Consider the following 14,644-nt stretch of genomic DNA (forward strand, 5'->3'; position numbering starts at 1 on the left):
ATGTAAGTAGCTTCACCGAGGTCTTTATTTGAAAAACTCCTTTCAAATACTCCTTTATGCTTTCCAAAAAATTCTACATTATTTCTGATCAACAATATGTCATTCACATATATTTATCAGAAATGTTGTAGTGCTCCCACACTCACTTTCTTGTAAATACAGGTTTCACCATAAGTCTGTATAAAACTATATGCTTTGATCAACTCATCAAAGCATATATTCCAACTCTGAGATGCTTGCACCAGTCCATAGATGGATCGCTGGAGCTTGCACATTCTGTTAGCACCTTTAGGGTCGACAAAACCTTCTGGTTGCATCATATACAACTCTTCTTTAAGAAATCCATTAAGGAATGTAGTTTTGACATCCATTTGCCAGATTTCATAAAATGTGGCAATTTGCTAACATGATTCGGACAGACTTAAGCATCGCTACGAGTGAGAAAATCTCATCGTAGTCAACACCTTGAACTTTGTCAAAACCTTTTTTGACAAGTCTAGCTTTGTAGATAGTAACACTACTATCAGCGTCCGTCTTCCTCTTGAAGATCCATTTATTTTCTATGGCTTGCCGATCATCGGGTAAGTCAACCAAAGTCCACACTTTGTTCTCATACATGGATCCCATCTCAGATTTCATGGCCTCAAGCCTTTTCGCGGAATCTGGCCTCATCATCGCTTCCTCATAGTTCGTAGGTTCGTCATGGTCAATTAACATGACATCCAGAACAAGATTACCGTACCACTCCGGTGCGGACCTCACTCTGGTTGACCTACAAGGTTCGGTAGTAACTTGATCTGAAGTTACATGATCACCATCATTAGCTTCCTCACTAATTGGTGTAGGAGTCACAGAAACAAATTTCTGTGATGAATTACTTCCCAATAAGGGAGCAGGTACAGTTACCTCATCAAGTTATACTTTCCTCCCACTCACTTCTTTCGAGAGAAACTCCTTCTCTAGAAAGGATCCATTCTCAGCAACAAATATCTTCCCTTCGGATCTGTGATAGAAGGTGTACCCAACAGTTTCTTTTTGGGAATCCTATGAAGATGCACTTTTCCGATTTAGGTTTGTGCTTATTAGGCTGAAACTTTTTCACATAAGCATCACAACCCCAAACTTTAAGAAACGACAGATTAGGTTTCTTGCTAAACCACAGTTCATACGGTGTCATCTCAACGGATTTAGATTGTGCCCTTTTTAACGTGAATGTAGCTGTCTCTAATGCATAACCCCCAAAACGATAGTGGTTAATCGGTAAGAGACATCATAGATTGCACTATATCCAATAAAGTATGGTTATGATGTTCGGACACACCATTATGCTGTGGTGTTCCAGGTGGCACGAATTTGTGAAACTATTCCACATTGATTTCATTGAAGACCAAACTCGTAACTCAAATATTCGTTTCCACGATCAGATCGTAGAAACTTTATTTTCTTGTCATGATGATTTTCCACTTCACTCTGAAATTCTTTGAACTTTTCAAATGTTTCAGACTTGTGTTTTATCAAGTAGATATACCCATATCTACTCAAATCATCTGTGAAGGTCAGAAAATAACGATACCCGTCGCGAGCCTCAACACTCATCAGACCGCATACATCAGTATGTATTATTTCCAACAAGTCAGTTGCTTGCTCCATTGTTCCGGAGAATAGTGTCTTAGTCATCTTGCCCATGAGGCATGGTTCGCAAGCATCAAGTGATTCATAATGAAGTGATTCCAAAACCCATCAGTATGGAGTTTCTTCATGCGCTTTACACCAATATGACCCAAATGGCAGTGCCTCAAGTAAGTTGCACTACATTATTAACTTTGCATCTTTTGGCTTCAATATTATGAATATGTTAGTATTACAATAAACATGATCAAATCATATTCATGCTCAACGCAAACACCAAATAACATTTATTTAGGTTCAACACTAATCCCGAAAGTATAGGGAGTGTGCGATGATGATCATATCATTCTTGGAACCACTTCCAACGCACATCGTCACTTCACCCTTTAACTAGTCTCTGTTCATTCTGCAACTCCCGTTTCAAGTTACTACTCTTAGCAACTGAACTAGTATCAAATACCGATGGGTTGCTATAAACACTAGTAAAGTACACATCAATGACATGTATATAAAATATACTTTTGTTCATTTTGCCATCCTTCTTATCCGCCAAGTATCTAGGGGCAGTTCTGCTTCCAGTGACCAGTCCCTTTCACTACAGGAATCAGCTACTTTACCGTCTGCCACGGCGGACGGCAAAGGCATGAACGGCGGACGGCAAAGGTCTTTGCCGTCTTCCACGGACGGCAAAAGGCTCCGGCAAAGTAAGGTCCGGCAGAGAGCTACTTTGCCGTCTGCTTTAGGCGGCTAACGACAAAGGGGCCTTTGCCATCAGCAGCTGACGGCAAAGAAAGCAGATGGCAAAAATTGCGCTGTTGGTCCGTTAGGTGGCTAACGGCAGGCCTTTGCCGTCCGCCACTGACGGCAAAATTTGTCCTGCCTTTGTCGTCCGCCGAATGATGTCAGCTAGATGTCACTACACGGCAGGCCTTTGCCGTCCGTCGCGGATGGCAAAATTTGTCCTGCCTTTGCCGTCAGCCACTGTAGGCAAACTGACCAAATGGGTCAGCTCCCAGGAAGCACAGTTGGCTGCCACGTGGCTTCTTTGCCGTCTATCACGGACGGCAAAGAGCCCATTGCCGTCGGTGGCTGACGGCAAAGAGCCTGCATATTGGCTCTTTTTCTGTTTTTTTTAAATACAACAATTTTCACAGCAAATATATATCGCATATATAGATATATTTCACAGGGCTATTTAACAACAAACATATCACATATCCAGCACATAAGTTTCATCCATTCATACATAAGCAAGTTCCATCAAGTTGCACATACACATTGTTCCATCCATACATATTACAATGCATAGTTTCATCAAGATAGCAAGTTCCATCATAGCAAGCTAGAAGAATACTTGAAGAGAGTGAAAGAAAAAACAAGCACTCCACCATAGCAAGCTAGCTTCCATGAAGTGAATGAAATCTGCAAAATGGCAAATAAGAAAGTTAGAAATAGGTGACTAGAAGAAGAAGAAGACTAGAAGAAGAAGAAGACTAGAACAAGAAGTATATGTCATTTATGAGCTAACTTATGTGAAATGGATCATATATGAGCTAACTAAGTTGAAATGGGTCGTTTATGAGCTAACTAAGGTGAAATGGATCATTTATGAGCTAACTTAGTTGAAATGGGTCATTTATGAGCTAACTAAGGTGAAATGGATCTTTTTTTAGTTAACTAAGTTGAAATGGATCGTTTTTGAGCTAACTTAGGTGAAATGGATCATTTATGAGCTAACTTAGTTGAAATGGGTCGTTTATGAGCTAACTAAGGTGAAATGGATCGTTTTTGAGCTAACTTAGGTGAAATGGATCATTTATGAGCTAACTTAGTTGAAATGGATCTTTTATGAGCTAACTTAGGTGAAATGGATCATTTCAGAGCTAATTTAGGTGAAATGGGTCATTTTTTAGCTAACTTAGGTGAAATGGATCGTTTATGAGCTAACTTAGTTGAAATGGATCGTTTATGAGCTAACTTAGTAAAAAGCATCATTTTAGAGCTAACCTAGGTGTGATGGGTCATTTTGGAGCTAACCTTGGTAAGATGGGTCATTTTGGAGCTAACCTAGGTGAAAGGGGTCATTTTAAAGCTAACGTAGGTAAAATGGATCACTTAGGAGCTAATCTAGGTAAAATGGGTCATTTTAGAGCTAACTTGGATAAACTGGATCATTTATAAGCTAACTAAGGTAAAATGGGTCATTTTAGAGCTAACTTAGGTAAAATGGATCGTTTATGAGCTAACTAAGCTAATTATGCAATTTTTGACATAAGTAAGCTAAGTACAAATCGTTTTAGAGCTAACTTAGGTAAAATGGATGGTTTTGGAGGTCAGTAAGCTTATTAAGTCATTTTGGAGGAAAAGAAGCTAACTCTAGGTCATTATGGTAAGCATATTGGAGGAAATAAAGCTAAGTCCAGGTCTTTATGCATTTGTTAAGCAAAACACTAGAGAAACTTACCATGATCATGGAGGTGTAGGAGCGGGCTGGCTCGTGCCGGTAGCTGGAGAAGGATCGTGCGATGCTTGTCTGGAGTTACGCCGCACCAATGATCATTTCCAATGTCTCGTTAGCATAATGACACTCAAATGTTAAGACTAGCAAGTAATGTCCATTCAAATTAAACTCACCGTGGTCCCAGGAGCAATCACTGGCATCGGCGGAGCGGTCTTACCGGACTTCTCACACACAGACTACACATTTGGTTTTGACAAACACAGTCATACTAGTTAGTAATGAGACAAACACTACATGAATGTTTTGGCTAATCTGCAGAAGAAACTTACCACAAGGAGCTCGTACATGGCCCTTGCCTGCATGTCATTCCGTGCCCTCTCCTCCTCCAACATCTTTACCGTCCTCTCCTCCAACTCCCGCTGCCTCTCCGTCGCCCCCACCAGAAGTTTCTCCGTTCTATCTCTCTCACTTTGTATAGCAGCCTGCAACACTACTCACATGACCATTTATACTCATTGATGGAAGCACACCCAATGTAATGGAGAAAGATAACTGAGTACATATAACTAACCTTGAAGGTGAGTTGGACTGGCCGTTCACGAGGCCTTATCTTAGGAGCGGAGCTCGACTAGCACGCCTTGATCTCCGGGAGAGTGCTAGGACAACGAATAAGTCCATCTCCCATGGCTATGGAGCCATGGGACCTCCCGCCGCTAGATATCATCAGCAGCTCTATATCAATGGGACCCTGGCTCGGGTTAAAGTCCTCCCCTTTCCTCGCCTTCCCCTGATCTCTATATTGCACGAGCTTGTCGTGGGAGGAGATGTTGGTGAAGTTCTTTGGATCATCGAGGTCAGACGCAGAGAATGCATTGACTTTCTTGTAAGGGCTAGTGTGGGCCATGGCATACAGGTCGTACACCTCTGGCACCTTATTCGCCTTATTGTAGCGTGCCTGAAAGAGAGAAACAAAGTTAATCAGTAATTAAAGGGCCAAAGCTAGCATGATGAATGAATTTCATGAATCATGAAGCAAACCACATACCCAGTTTCGCCCGAACTCAAATAAGTTGGAGCTGCCTTGATGGTGTGGCACACCTTCCATTTGGGCACGTTTGTCCTTGGCCTCGTTATGGAGGGCTAGCCACTCATTTGAGCACCACTCATTGACTAACACCTTCCAACAATCCATCCGATCCGCACACCATCTCAGAGGGGCCTAAGTTAGCAAATAGAAACTTGAGCGCTACGGCTATGAATTACTATCATAATTGCGTCGTAGCATTCTCTGCCCAAGTTGAACTGAGCCTTCAGAGCCATTACTTGTGAGATGGCATCCAACTGACAAAGCTCAGTGTGCTCGTGGAGCGGGCGTTTTGAAGACTCCCACATTTCATTGAAGGCCTTGGCAGATTCCTCCATCTCCTCGTCCGAATCCCGAGCATCATCATAGTCTTGCACCATGTTTTCCATCCCGGTACCATGCTTGTCGGTGCGACGACGATCCACCTCAGCTCGGTCACGTTGGGCAGAGTCACCATGAAATGTCAACACCGTATAATCGGGCGTAAAACCACTCTTCTGCAGGTGTTTGCCCATTTCAGCCTCTGTCCTCTTTTCCGAATTGCCGCACCGGAAACAGGGGCACCAGGTTTTCCTCTGGCCATTTGCAAATGTGGCTTGCACAAACCCCTTGGTTTTTGTGAACCATTCAGCGCTCCATTTGTTCTGACTAGTGTGACCGGTATACATCCACGCACGATCACTCATCTTGACTTTCAGAGCTACTGGACACACAACAAATATATATATATATATATATATATATATATATATATATATAATTCACCACGTATATATTCATCAGTTGATCTACTTTGTCAATTTTATTACGTCCATGCAACCTACACTCTAATAGGTAATGCTAGGTCCTAATCCCACCCGAGTATGTGTAGATTGGGTTCATTTTCCCATGCTATGCTCCGGATCCGACGCAAAATTTCAGCAACACCTCCCCGCTATTCTCCTGATACACGTCTCTGCAATAAACAGAGAGGATGTGTACCCGGAGAACAATAGGGGAGGCACTGACGAAATTTACGCGTCGGATCCGGAGCAAAGCATATGGGAAAACGAACCCAATCTACACATACTCGCGCTGTCCATGGATAGCGTTGGACAATTCGAAAGAATCAAGGTTATAAATATGCAAATGCATGCATATTTATAACTATGACGCTTTCGAACGGGAGACACATATTGGTTACGCATACTGATGATTCAAGACACATATATCGCTAGCTATCAAGTTTCATCGGCACGAACACCGGAACAGAGCAAATAATTAATGGGGAGGAGGACATGTCATTTGTGCTCACCCACGAACGAAGGGGCAGAGCTCGTCAAACGCACGGCGAGGTCGTCGAACACCAAACCTCGCAGCGATGAAACAACTGCACATTTAAATCTACCCGATCAACACAATTATATATGATGTTTTTCATAACAAAATCGAAAAATATATGACCTAACTAATATTTCACAAATATATGACCCCGTCGGCCTCTGGAAGGCCAAAGAACACCTTTTCGGGAGGTGTCGGGGGTCGGGGTGTCGTGTCGGTGTCGGGGTGCTGTTTCGGGGTCGGGGTGTCGTGTCGAGGTCGGGGTGTCGGGGTCAGGGGGTCAGGGGGTCAGGTGTCGGGGTGTGGTGTCGGGGTCGGGGGGTCAGGGGGTCGGGTGTCGGGGTGTGGTGTCGGGGTGTGTTGTCGGGGTCGGGGTTTCGGGGTCAGGGGGGTCAAGGGGTCAGGGGGTCAGGGTGTCGGGGTGTCGTGTCGGGGTCGGGGTGTCGGGGTGTGGTGTCGGGGTCGGGGTGTCGGGGTCGGGGTGTCGGGGTCAGGGGTCAGGGGGGCGGGGTGTGGTGTCGGGGTCGGGGTGTCGGGGTCAGGGGGTCGGGGTGTCGGGGTGTGGTGTCGGGGTCTGGGTGTCGGGGTCAGGGGGTCGGGGTGTGGTGTCGGGGTCAGGGGTCGGGGTGTTTCCTTCTATCCTTCTTCTTCTTTCTTTCTCTTCTTCTTCTTCTTCTTTCCTTTCTTATTCTTCTTTCATCTTTTTTCTACTTCTTTTACTTCTTTTCGTTTCTTCTTTTCTTCTTCTTCTACTACTTCTTCTACTTCTTTTCTTCTTCTTCTTCTTCTTCTTCTTCTTCTTCTTCTTCTTCTTTCATCTTTTTCTACTTCTTTTCTTTTCTTCCTTTCTTCTTCTTCTACTTCTTTTCTTCTTCTTCTTCTTCTTCTTCTTTCATCCTTTTTCTACCTCTTTTCTTTTCTTCTTCTTCTACTTCTTCTACTTCTAATTATTTTCTAACACTAACACTAACACATATCTAGCACTAACAATTAAACAACAAAAAATATATGAAAAAATAGAAGAAAAAAGATTTTGTCCCTCACCAGAGCAATGGGACGGTCGGGGTGGTGGGGCGGGTGGGCCGGTGACGTGGCGGCGCGCTGGGGCAGTGGGACGGTCGGGGCAGTGGCCGGGGCAGGCGGGCCGGTGACGTGGTGGCGCGCAGGGCGCCGGGAAGGCGGAGCTACGGGGCGTCGGCGGGTGGGGTGGTGGCGGCGGGGTGGTGGGGCGACGGGGCAACGTGGGCGGTGGCGGGGGCGGCGTCGGGCGGCGGGTGGCGGGACGACAGGGCGTTGGCGGGTGGGGTGGGGGCGGAGGGGTGGTGGAGCGACGGGGCAAGCGGGGGCGGGGGCGGGTGCGGCGCCGGGCGGCGGGGCGGGGGCGGTGGCGGGTGGCGGGGGCGGCGCCGGGCGACGGGGGCGGCGGTTGGTGGATCTGGTGGCGGGGCGTCGGGGAGGAGAGAGGGAGAGAAGAGAGAGTAACGGGTGGGGGGTGGGGGCCGTGAGTTAGGCTAGCCTTTGCCGTCCGCCGCGTCTTTGCCGTCCGCCTTTTTCTCTCTTTGCCATCTGCTAGCAGACGGCAAAGAGGGGGGGGCGTTAAATTTTTTCTAATCGGCTCGTTAGTGGGGGCCACCTCTCTCTTTGCCGTCAGCCAGCTGACGGCAAAGAGCTGGCAGATGGCAAAGGCCTGTTTTGCCGTCTGCCAGTTCTTTGTCGTCTACTTTTTTGTAGCTGATGGCAAAGACCTTCTTTGTCGTCTGCTAGCAGACGGCAAAGAGCTGGTAGGTGGCAAAGTAGCTGATTCCAGTAGTGTTTGCAGTAGAAACACTTAGTCTCAGGCTTAGGTCTAGACTTAGGCTTCTTCACTTGAGCAGCAACTTGCTTGCCGTTTTTCTTGAAGTTCCCCTTTCTTCCCTTTGCCCTTTTCTTGAAACTAGTGGTTTTGTCAACCATCAACACTTGATGTTTTTCTTGATTTCTACCTTCGTCGATTTCAGCATCACGAAGAGCTTGGGAATCGTTTCTGTTATCCCTTGCATATTATAGTTCATCACGAAGTTCTAATAACTTGGTGATAGTGACTAGAGAACTCTGTCAATCACTATCTTATCTGGAAGATTAACTCCTACTTGATTCAAGTGACTATAGTACTCAGACATTCTGAGCACATGCTCACTAGCTGAGCTATTCTCCTCCATCTTGTAGGCAAAGTACTGTCAGAGGTCTCATACCTCTTGACACGGGCATGAGTATGAAATACCAATTTCAACTCTTAGAACATCTTATATGTTCTATGGCGTTCAAAAAGTTTTTGAAGTCCCGGTTCTAAGCCGTAAAGCATGGTGCACTAAACTATCAAGTAGTCATCATACCGAGCTTTGTCAAACGTTCATAACGTGTGCATCTGCTCCTGCAATAGGTCTGTCTCCTAGCGGTGCATCAAGGACATAATACTTCTGTGCAGCAATGAGGATAATCCTCAGATCACGGATCCAATCCGCATCATTGCTACTAACATCTTTCAACTTTATTTTCTCTAGGAACATATAAAAAATAAATGGGGAGCTACATCGCAAGCTATTGATCTACAACATAGATATGCAAATACTATCAGGACTAAGTTCATGATAAATTAAAGTTCAATTAATCATATTACTTAAGAACTCCCACTTAGATAGACATCCCTCTAGTCATCTAAATGATCACGTGATCCAAATCAACTAAACCATGTCCGATCATCACGTGAGATGGAGTAGTTTTCAATGATGAACATCACTATGTTGATCATATCTGCTATATGATTCACGCTCGACCTTTCAGTCTCCAGTATTCCAAGGCCATATCTACATATGCTAGGCTCGTCAAGTTTAACCCGAGTATTCTGCGTATGCAAAACTGGCTTGCACCCGTTGTAGATGAACGTAGAGCTTATCACACCCGATCATCACGTGGTGTCTCGGCACGACGAACTTTGGCAACGGTGCATACTCAGGGAGAACACTTTTACCTTGAAATTTAGTGAGAGATCATCTTATAATGCTACCGTCAAACAAAACAGAATAAGATGCATAAAGGATAAACATCACATGCAATCGAAATATGTGACATGATATGGCCATGATCATCTTGCGCTTTTGATCTCTATCTCCAAAGTACCGTCATGATCTCTATCGTCACCGGCATGACACCATGATCTCCATCATCTTGATCTTTATCAATGTGTCGTCACATGGTCGTCTCATCAACTATTGCTCTTGCAACTATTGCTATCGCATAGCGATAAAGTAAAGCAATTGATTGGCGCTTGCATCTTATGCAATAAAGAGACAACCATAAGGCTTCTGCCGGTTGTCGATAACTTTAACAAAACATGATCATCTCATACAACAATTTATATCTCATCACGTATTGACCATATCACATCACAACATGCCCTGCAAAAACAAGTTAGACGTACTCTACTTTGTTGTTGCAAGTTTTACGTGGCTGCTACGGGCTGAGCAAGAACCATTCTTACCTATGCATCAAAAGCACAACAATATTTCGTCAAGTTAGTACTGTTTTAACCTTCTCAAGGACAGGGCGTAGCCACACTCGGTTCAACTAAAGTTGGAGAAACTGACACCCGCCAGCCACCTGTGTGCAAAGCACGTCGGTAGAACCAGTCTCGCGTAAGCGTACACGTAATGTCGGTCCGGGCTGGTTCATCCAACAATACCATCGAACCAAAGTATGACATGCTGGTAAGCAGTATGACTTGTATCGCCCACAACTCACTTGTGTTCTACTCGTGCATATAACATCTACGCATAAAACCAGACTCGGATGCCACTGTTGGGGAACGTAGCAATTTCAAAAAAATTCCTACGCACACACAGGATCATGGTGACGCATAGCAATGAGAGGGGAGAGTGTGTCTATGTACCCTCGTAGACCGAATGCGGAAGCGTTAGCACAACGCGGTTGATGTAGTTGTATGTCTTCACGATCCGACCGATCCAAGTACCGAATGCACGGCACCTCCGAGTTCTGCACACGTTCAACTCGATGACATCCCGCGAGCTCCGATCCAGCAAAGCTTCACGGGAGAGTTTCGTCAGCACGACGGTGTGGTGATGGTGATGATGATGCTACCGACGCAGGGCTTCGCCTAAGCACCGCCACGATATAATCAAGGTGGATTATGGTGGAGGGGGGCACCGCACATGGCTAAGAGATCAATGATCAATTGTGTGTCTATGGGGTGCCCCATGGCCACATATATAAAGGAGTGGAGGAGGGGGAGAGGGCCGGCCCCTATGGCGCGCCCTGGAGGAGTCCTACTCCCACCGGGAGTAGGATTCCACCCCTTCCAAGTAGTAGGAGTAGGAGACAAGGATGGGGAAGAGGGAAGAGAAGGAAGGAGGGGGCGCCGCCCCTCCCCTTAGTCCAATTCGGACTAGTCATTGGGGGGCGCGTGGCCTGCCTCTCTTTCTCCTCTAAAGCCCAATAAGGCCCATATACTCCTTCCCCCGTATTCCCGTAACTCCCCGGTACTCCGAAAAATACTCGAACCACTCGGAACCTTTCCGATGTCCGAATATAGTCGTCCAATATATCGATCTTTACTTCTCAACCATTTCGAGACTCCTCATCATGTCCCCGATCTTATCTGGGACTCCGAACTACCTTCGGTACATCAAAACACATAAACTCATAATACAAATCGTCACCGAACTTTAAGCGTGCGGACCCTATGGGTTCAAGAACTATGTAGACATGACCGAGACACGTCTCCGGTCAATAACCAATGGCGGAACCTGGATGCTCATATTGTATCCCACATATTCTACGAAGATCTTTATCGGTCAAACCGCATAACAACATACGTTGTTCCCATTGTCATCGGTATGTTACTTGCCCGAGATTCGATCGTCGGTATCTCAATACCTAGTTCAATCTCGTTACCGGCAAGTCTCTTTACTCGTTTCGTAATACATCATCCCGCAACTAACTCATTAGTTACAATGCTTGCAAAGCTTATAGTGATGTGTATTACCGAGTGGGCCAGAGATACCTCTTCGATAATCGGAGTGACAAATCCTAATCTCGAAATACGCCAACCCAACAAGTACCTTTGGAGACACCTATAGAGTACCTTTATAATCACTCAGTTATGTTGTGACGTTTGGTAGCACACAAAGTGTTCCTCCGGTAAACGGGAGTTGCATAATCTCATAGTCATAGGAATATGTATAAGTCATGAAGAAACAATGACAACATACTAAACGATCAAGTGCTAAGCTAACGGAATGGGTCAAGTCAATCACATCATTCTCCTAATGATGTGATCCCGTTAATCAAATGACAACTCATGTCTATGGTTAGGAAACTTAACCATCTTTGATTAATGAGCTAGTCAAGTAGAGGCATACTAGTGACACTATGTTTGTCTATGTATTCACACATGTATTATGTTTCCGGTTAATACAATTCTAGCATGAATAATAAACATTTATCATGAAATAAGGAAATAAATAATAACTTTATTATTGCCTCTAGGGCATATTTGCTTCAGTTTGATCATGAATAATTTTCTGGCTAAGGAGACGTTCAACATGTGCTTGAAACTGTATAAAAACATCAAACACATCAGACTTTTTCTTAATAAGATAAAGCCAAGTAAACCGACTATAAGCATCAATGAAACTGACATAATAATTGTGGCCACTGAAAGACATTTGGGCATGACCCCATACATCAGAAAACACAAGCTCAGGAGGATGTTTCACAACATGACTAGACTCTGAAAATGGAAGTTGATGACTCTTGCCCTGCTGACAGGCATCACAAATAGTTTCAGCAGTTTTATTTGACACAACTGGTAGTTCATGGCGATGCAACACATGACGAACTATAGGAGCAGCAGGATGACCAAGGCGCGCATGCCAATGTGTAGATGACACACGAACACCTCTGAACGTCTGAGGAGAAAACTGCATAGGAGGTGCGGTTGGCGCGTCAAGTGCGTACAAGCCACCGCGAAGACGGCCGCTAAGCAGAACGGCCCTCGTGTCCCGATCCTTGATAAAGAAACAAAAAGGGTGAAACTCAGCAAGGACATTATTATCATGAGTAAGTTGTGTAACAGACAACAAACTACGCGAAGCAGTGGGAATACGACGAACATTAGAAAGATGCAATTTTTGGGAATTGTGTGCAAGAAGTGATGCCTAACCAACATGGCAGATGCGCATACCTGCTCCATTGGCAGTGTGCACCTGATCATGGCCACGATATGGCTCCTGAGTGGAGAGCTTGCCCATGTCATTGGTGAGGTGGTTCGTAGCTCCCATGTCCATGTACCATGTAGGATCAATAGAGTAGGATAAGTGCGTCCGTGCTCATGACACACCACCGCAGCAGCCGTCTGTTTCTCATTCCCTTTGCCATTGTTGCCTAGGCCAAGAAAATCCTTCTTGTAGCGGCGATGACAGCGAGATGCTATGTGGCGCTCAATGCCACACAGTTGGCAGGCCTGCTGAGCGCCGTAGCAAGGGCAGCAAGCCACTGGCCGAGACCCACCAGTGATGGATGGCGCGGAGCTCCGCGAAGTCTGCTGAGATGAAGCCGCCGACTTGGCAGGGAGCGACGGCTTCTGCAGTTTGTCGCGGGTGGCGGCATTAGCGAAGCCAAAACTCGGGGCGGCACGACGCACTTTGATGCGCTGTTCGCGACCAAGAATGCGCGCATACAGTTCCTGTGGCAGAAGAGGCGCCTCACTAATGACCCACAAGTATAGGGGATCGCAACAGTTTTTGATGGTAAAGTATTCAGCCCAAATTTATTGATTCGACACAAGGGGAGAGAAAGAATACTCTCAAGTATTAGCAGCTAAGTTGTCAATTCAACCACACCTGGAAACTTAGTATCTGCAGCAAAGTATTTAGTAGCAAGGTAATATGATAGTAGTGGTAACGGTAACAAAAGGTAACGGTAGCAAAAGTATTGTTTTTGGTATTTTGTAGTGATGAATAGCAATAACAATGGGAAAGTAAATAAGCAAAGAACAATATATGGAAAGCTCGTAGGCAATGGATCGGTGATAGAGGATTATGCCGGATGCGATTCATCATGTAACAGTCATAACCTAGGGTGACACAGAACTAGCTCCAATTCATTAATATAATGTAGGCATGTATTCCGAATATAGTCATACATGCTTATGGAAAAGAACTTGCATGCCATCTTTTGTCCTACCCTCCCGTGGCAGCGGGGTCCTTACGGAAACTAAGGGATATTAAGGCCTCCTTTTAATAGAGTACCGGAATAAAGCATTAACACATAGTGAATACATGAACTCCTCAAACTACGGTCATCACCGGTAAGTATCCCGATTATTGTCACTTCGGGGTTAACGGATCATAACACATAATAGGTGACTATAGACTTGCAAGATAGGATCAAGAACACTCATATATTGATGAAAACATAATAAGTTCAGATCTGAAATCATGGCACTCGGGCCCTAGTGACAAGCATTAAGCATAACAAAGTCATAGCAACATCAATCTCAGAACATAGTGGATACTAGGGATCAAACCCTAACAAAACTAACTCGATTACATGATAGATCCCATCCAACCCATCACCGTCCAGCAAGCCTACGATGGAATTACTCACGCACGGCGGTGAGCATCATGAAATTGGTGATGGAGGATGGTTGATGATGACGATGGCGACGGATTCCCCTCTCCGGAGCCCCGAACGGACTCTAGATCAGCCCTCCCGAGAGGTTTTAGGGCTTGGCGGTGGCTCTGTATCGTAAAACGCGATGAATTCTTCTCTCTGATTTTTTTCTCCCTGAAACAAAATATATAGAGTTGGAGTTGGAGTCGGAGAGGCACCAAGGGGGCCATGAGGTAGGGGGGCGCGCCCTAGGGGGGCAGGCACGCCCCCCACCCTCGTGGAGAGGTGGTGGGCCCCTTGGCCTTCATCTTTTGCAGGTATTTTTTATATTTTCCAAAAAGTTGCTCCGTGAAGTTTCAGGTCATTCCGAGAATGTTTGTTTCTGCACATAAATAACACCATGGTAATTCTGCTGAAAACATCGTCAGTCCGGGTTAGTTCCATTCAAACCATGCAAGTTAGAGTCCAAAACAAGGGCAAAA

This window comes from Triticum urartu, chromosome 2A (assembly GCF_056163025.1).
Source record: "Triticum urartu cultivar PI428250 chromosome 2A, HENAU_Tu73, whole genome shotgun sequence".
NCBI lineage: Eukaryota > Viridiplantae > Streptophyta > Magnoliopsida > Poales > Poaceae > Triticum > Triticum urartu.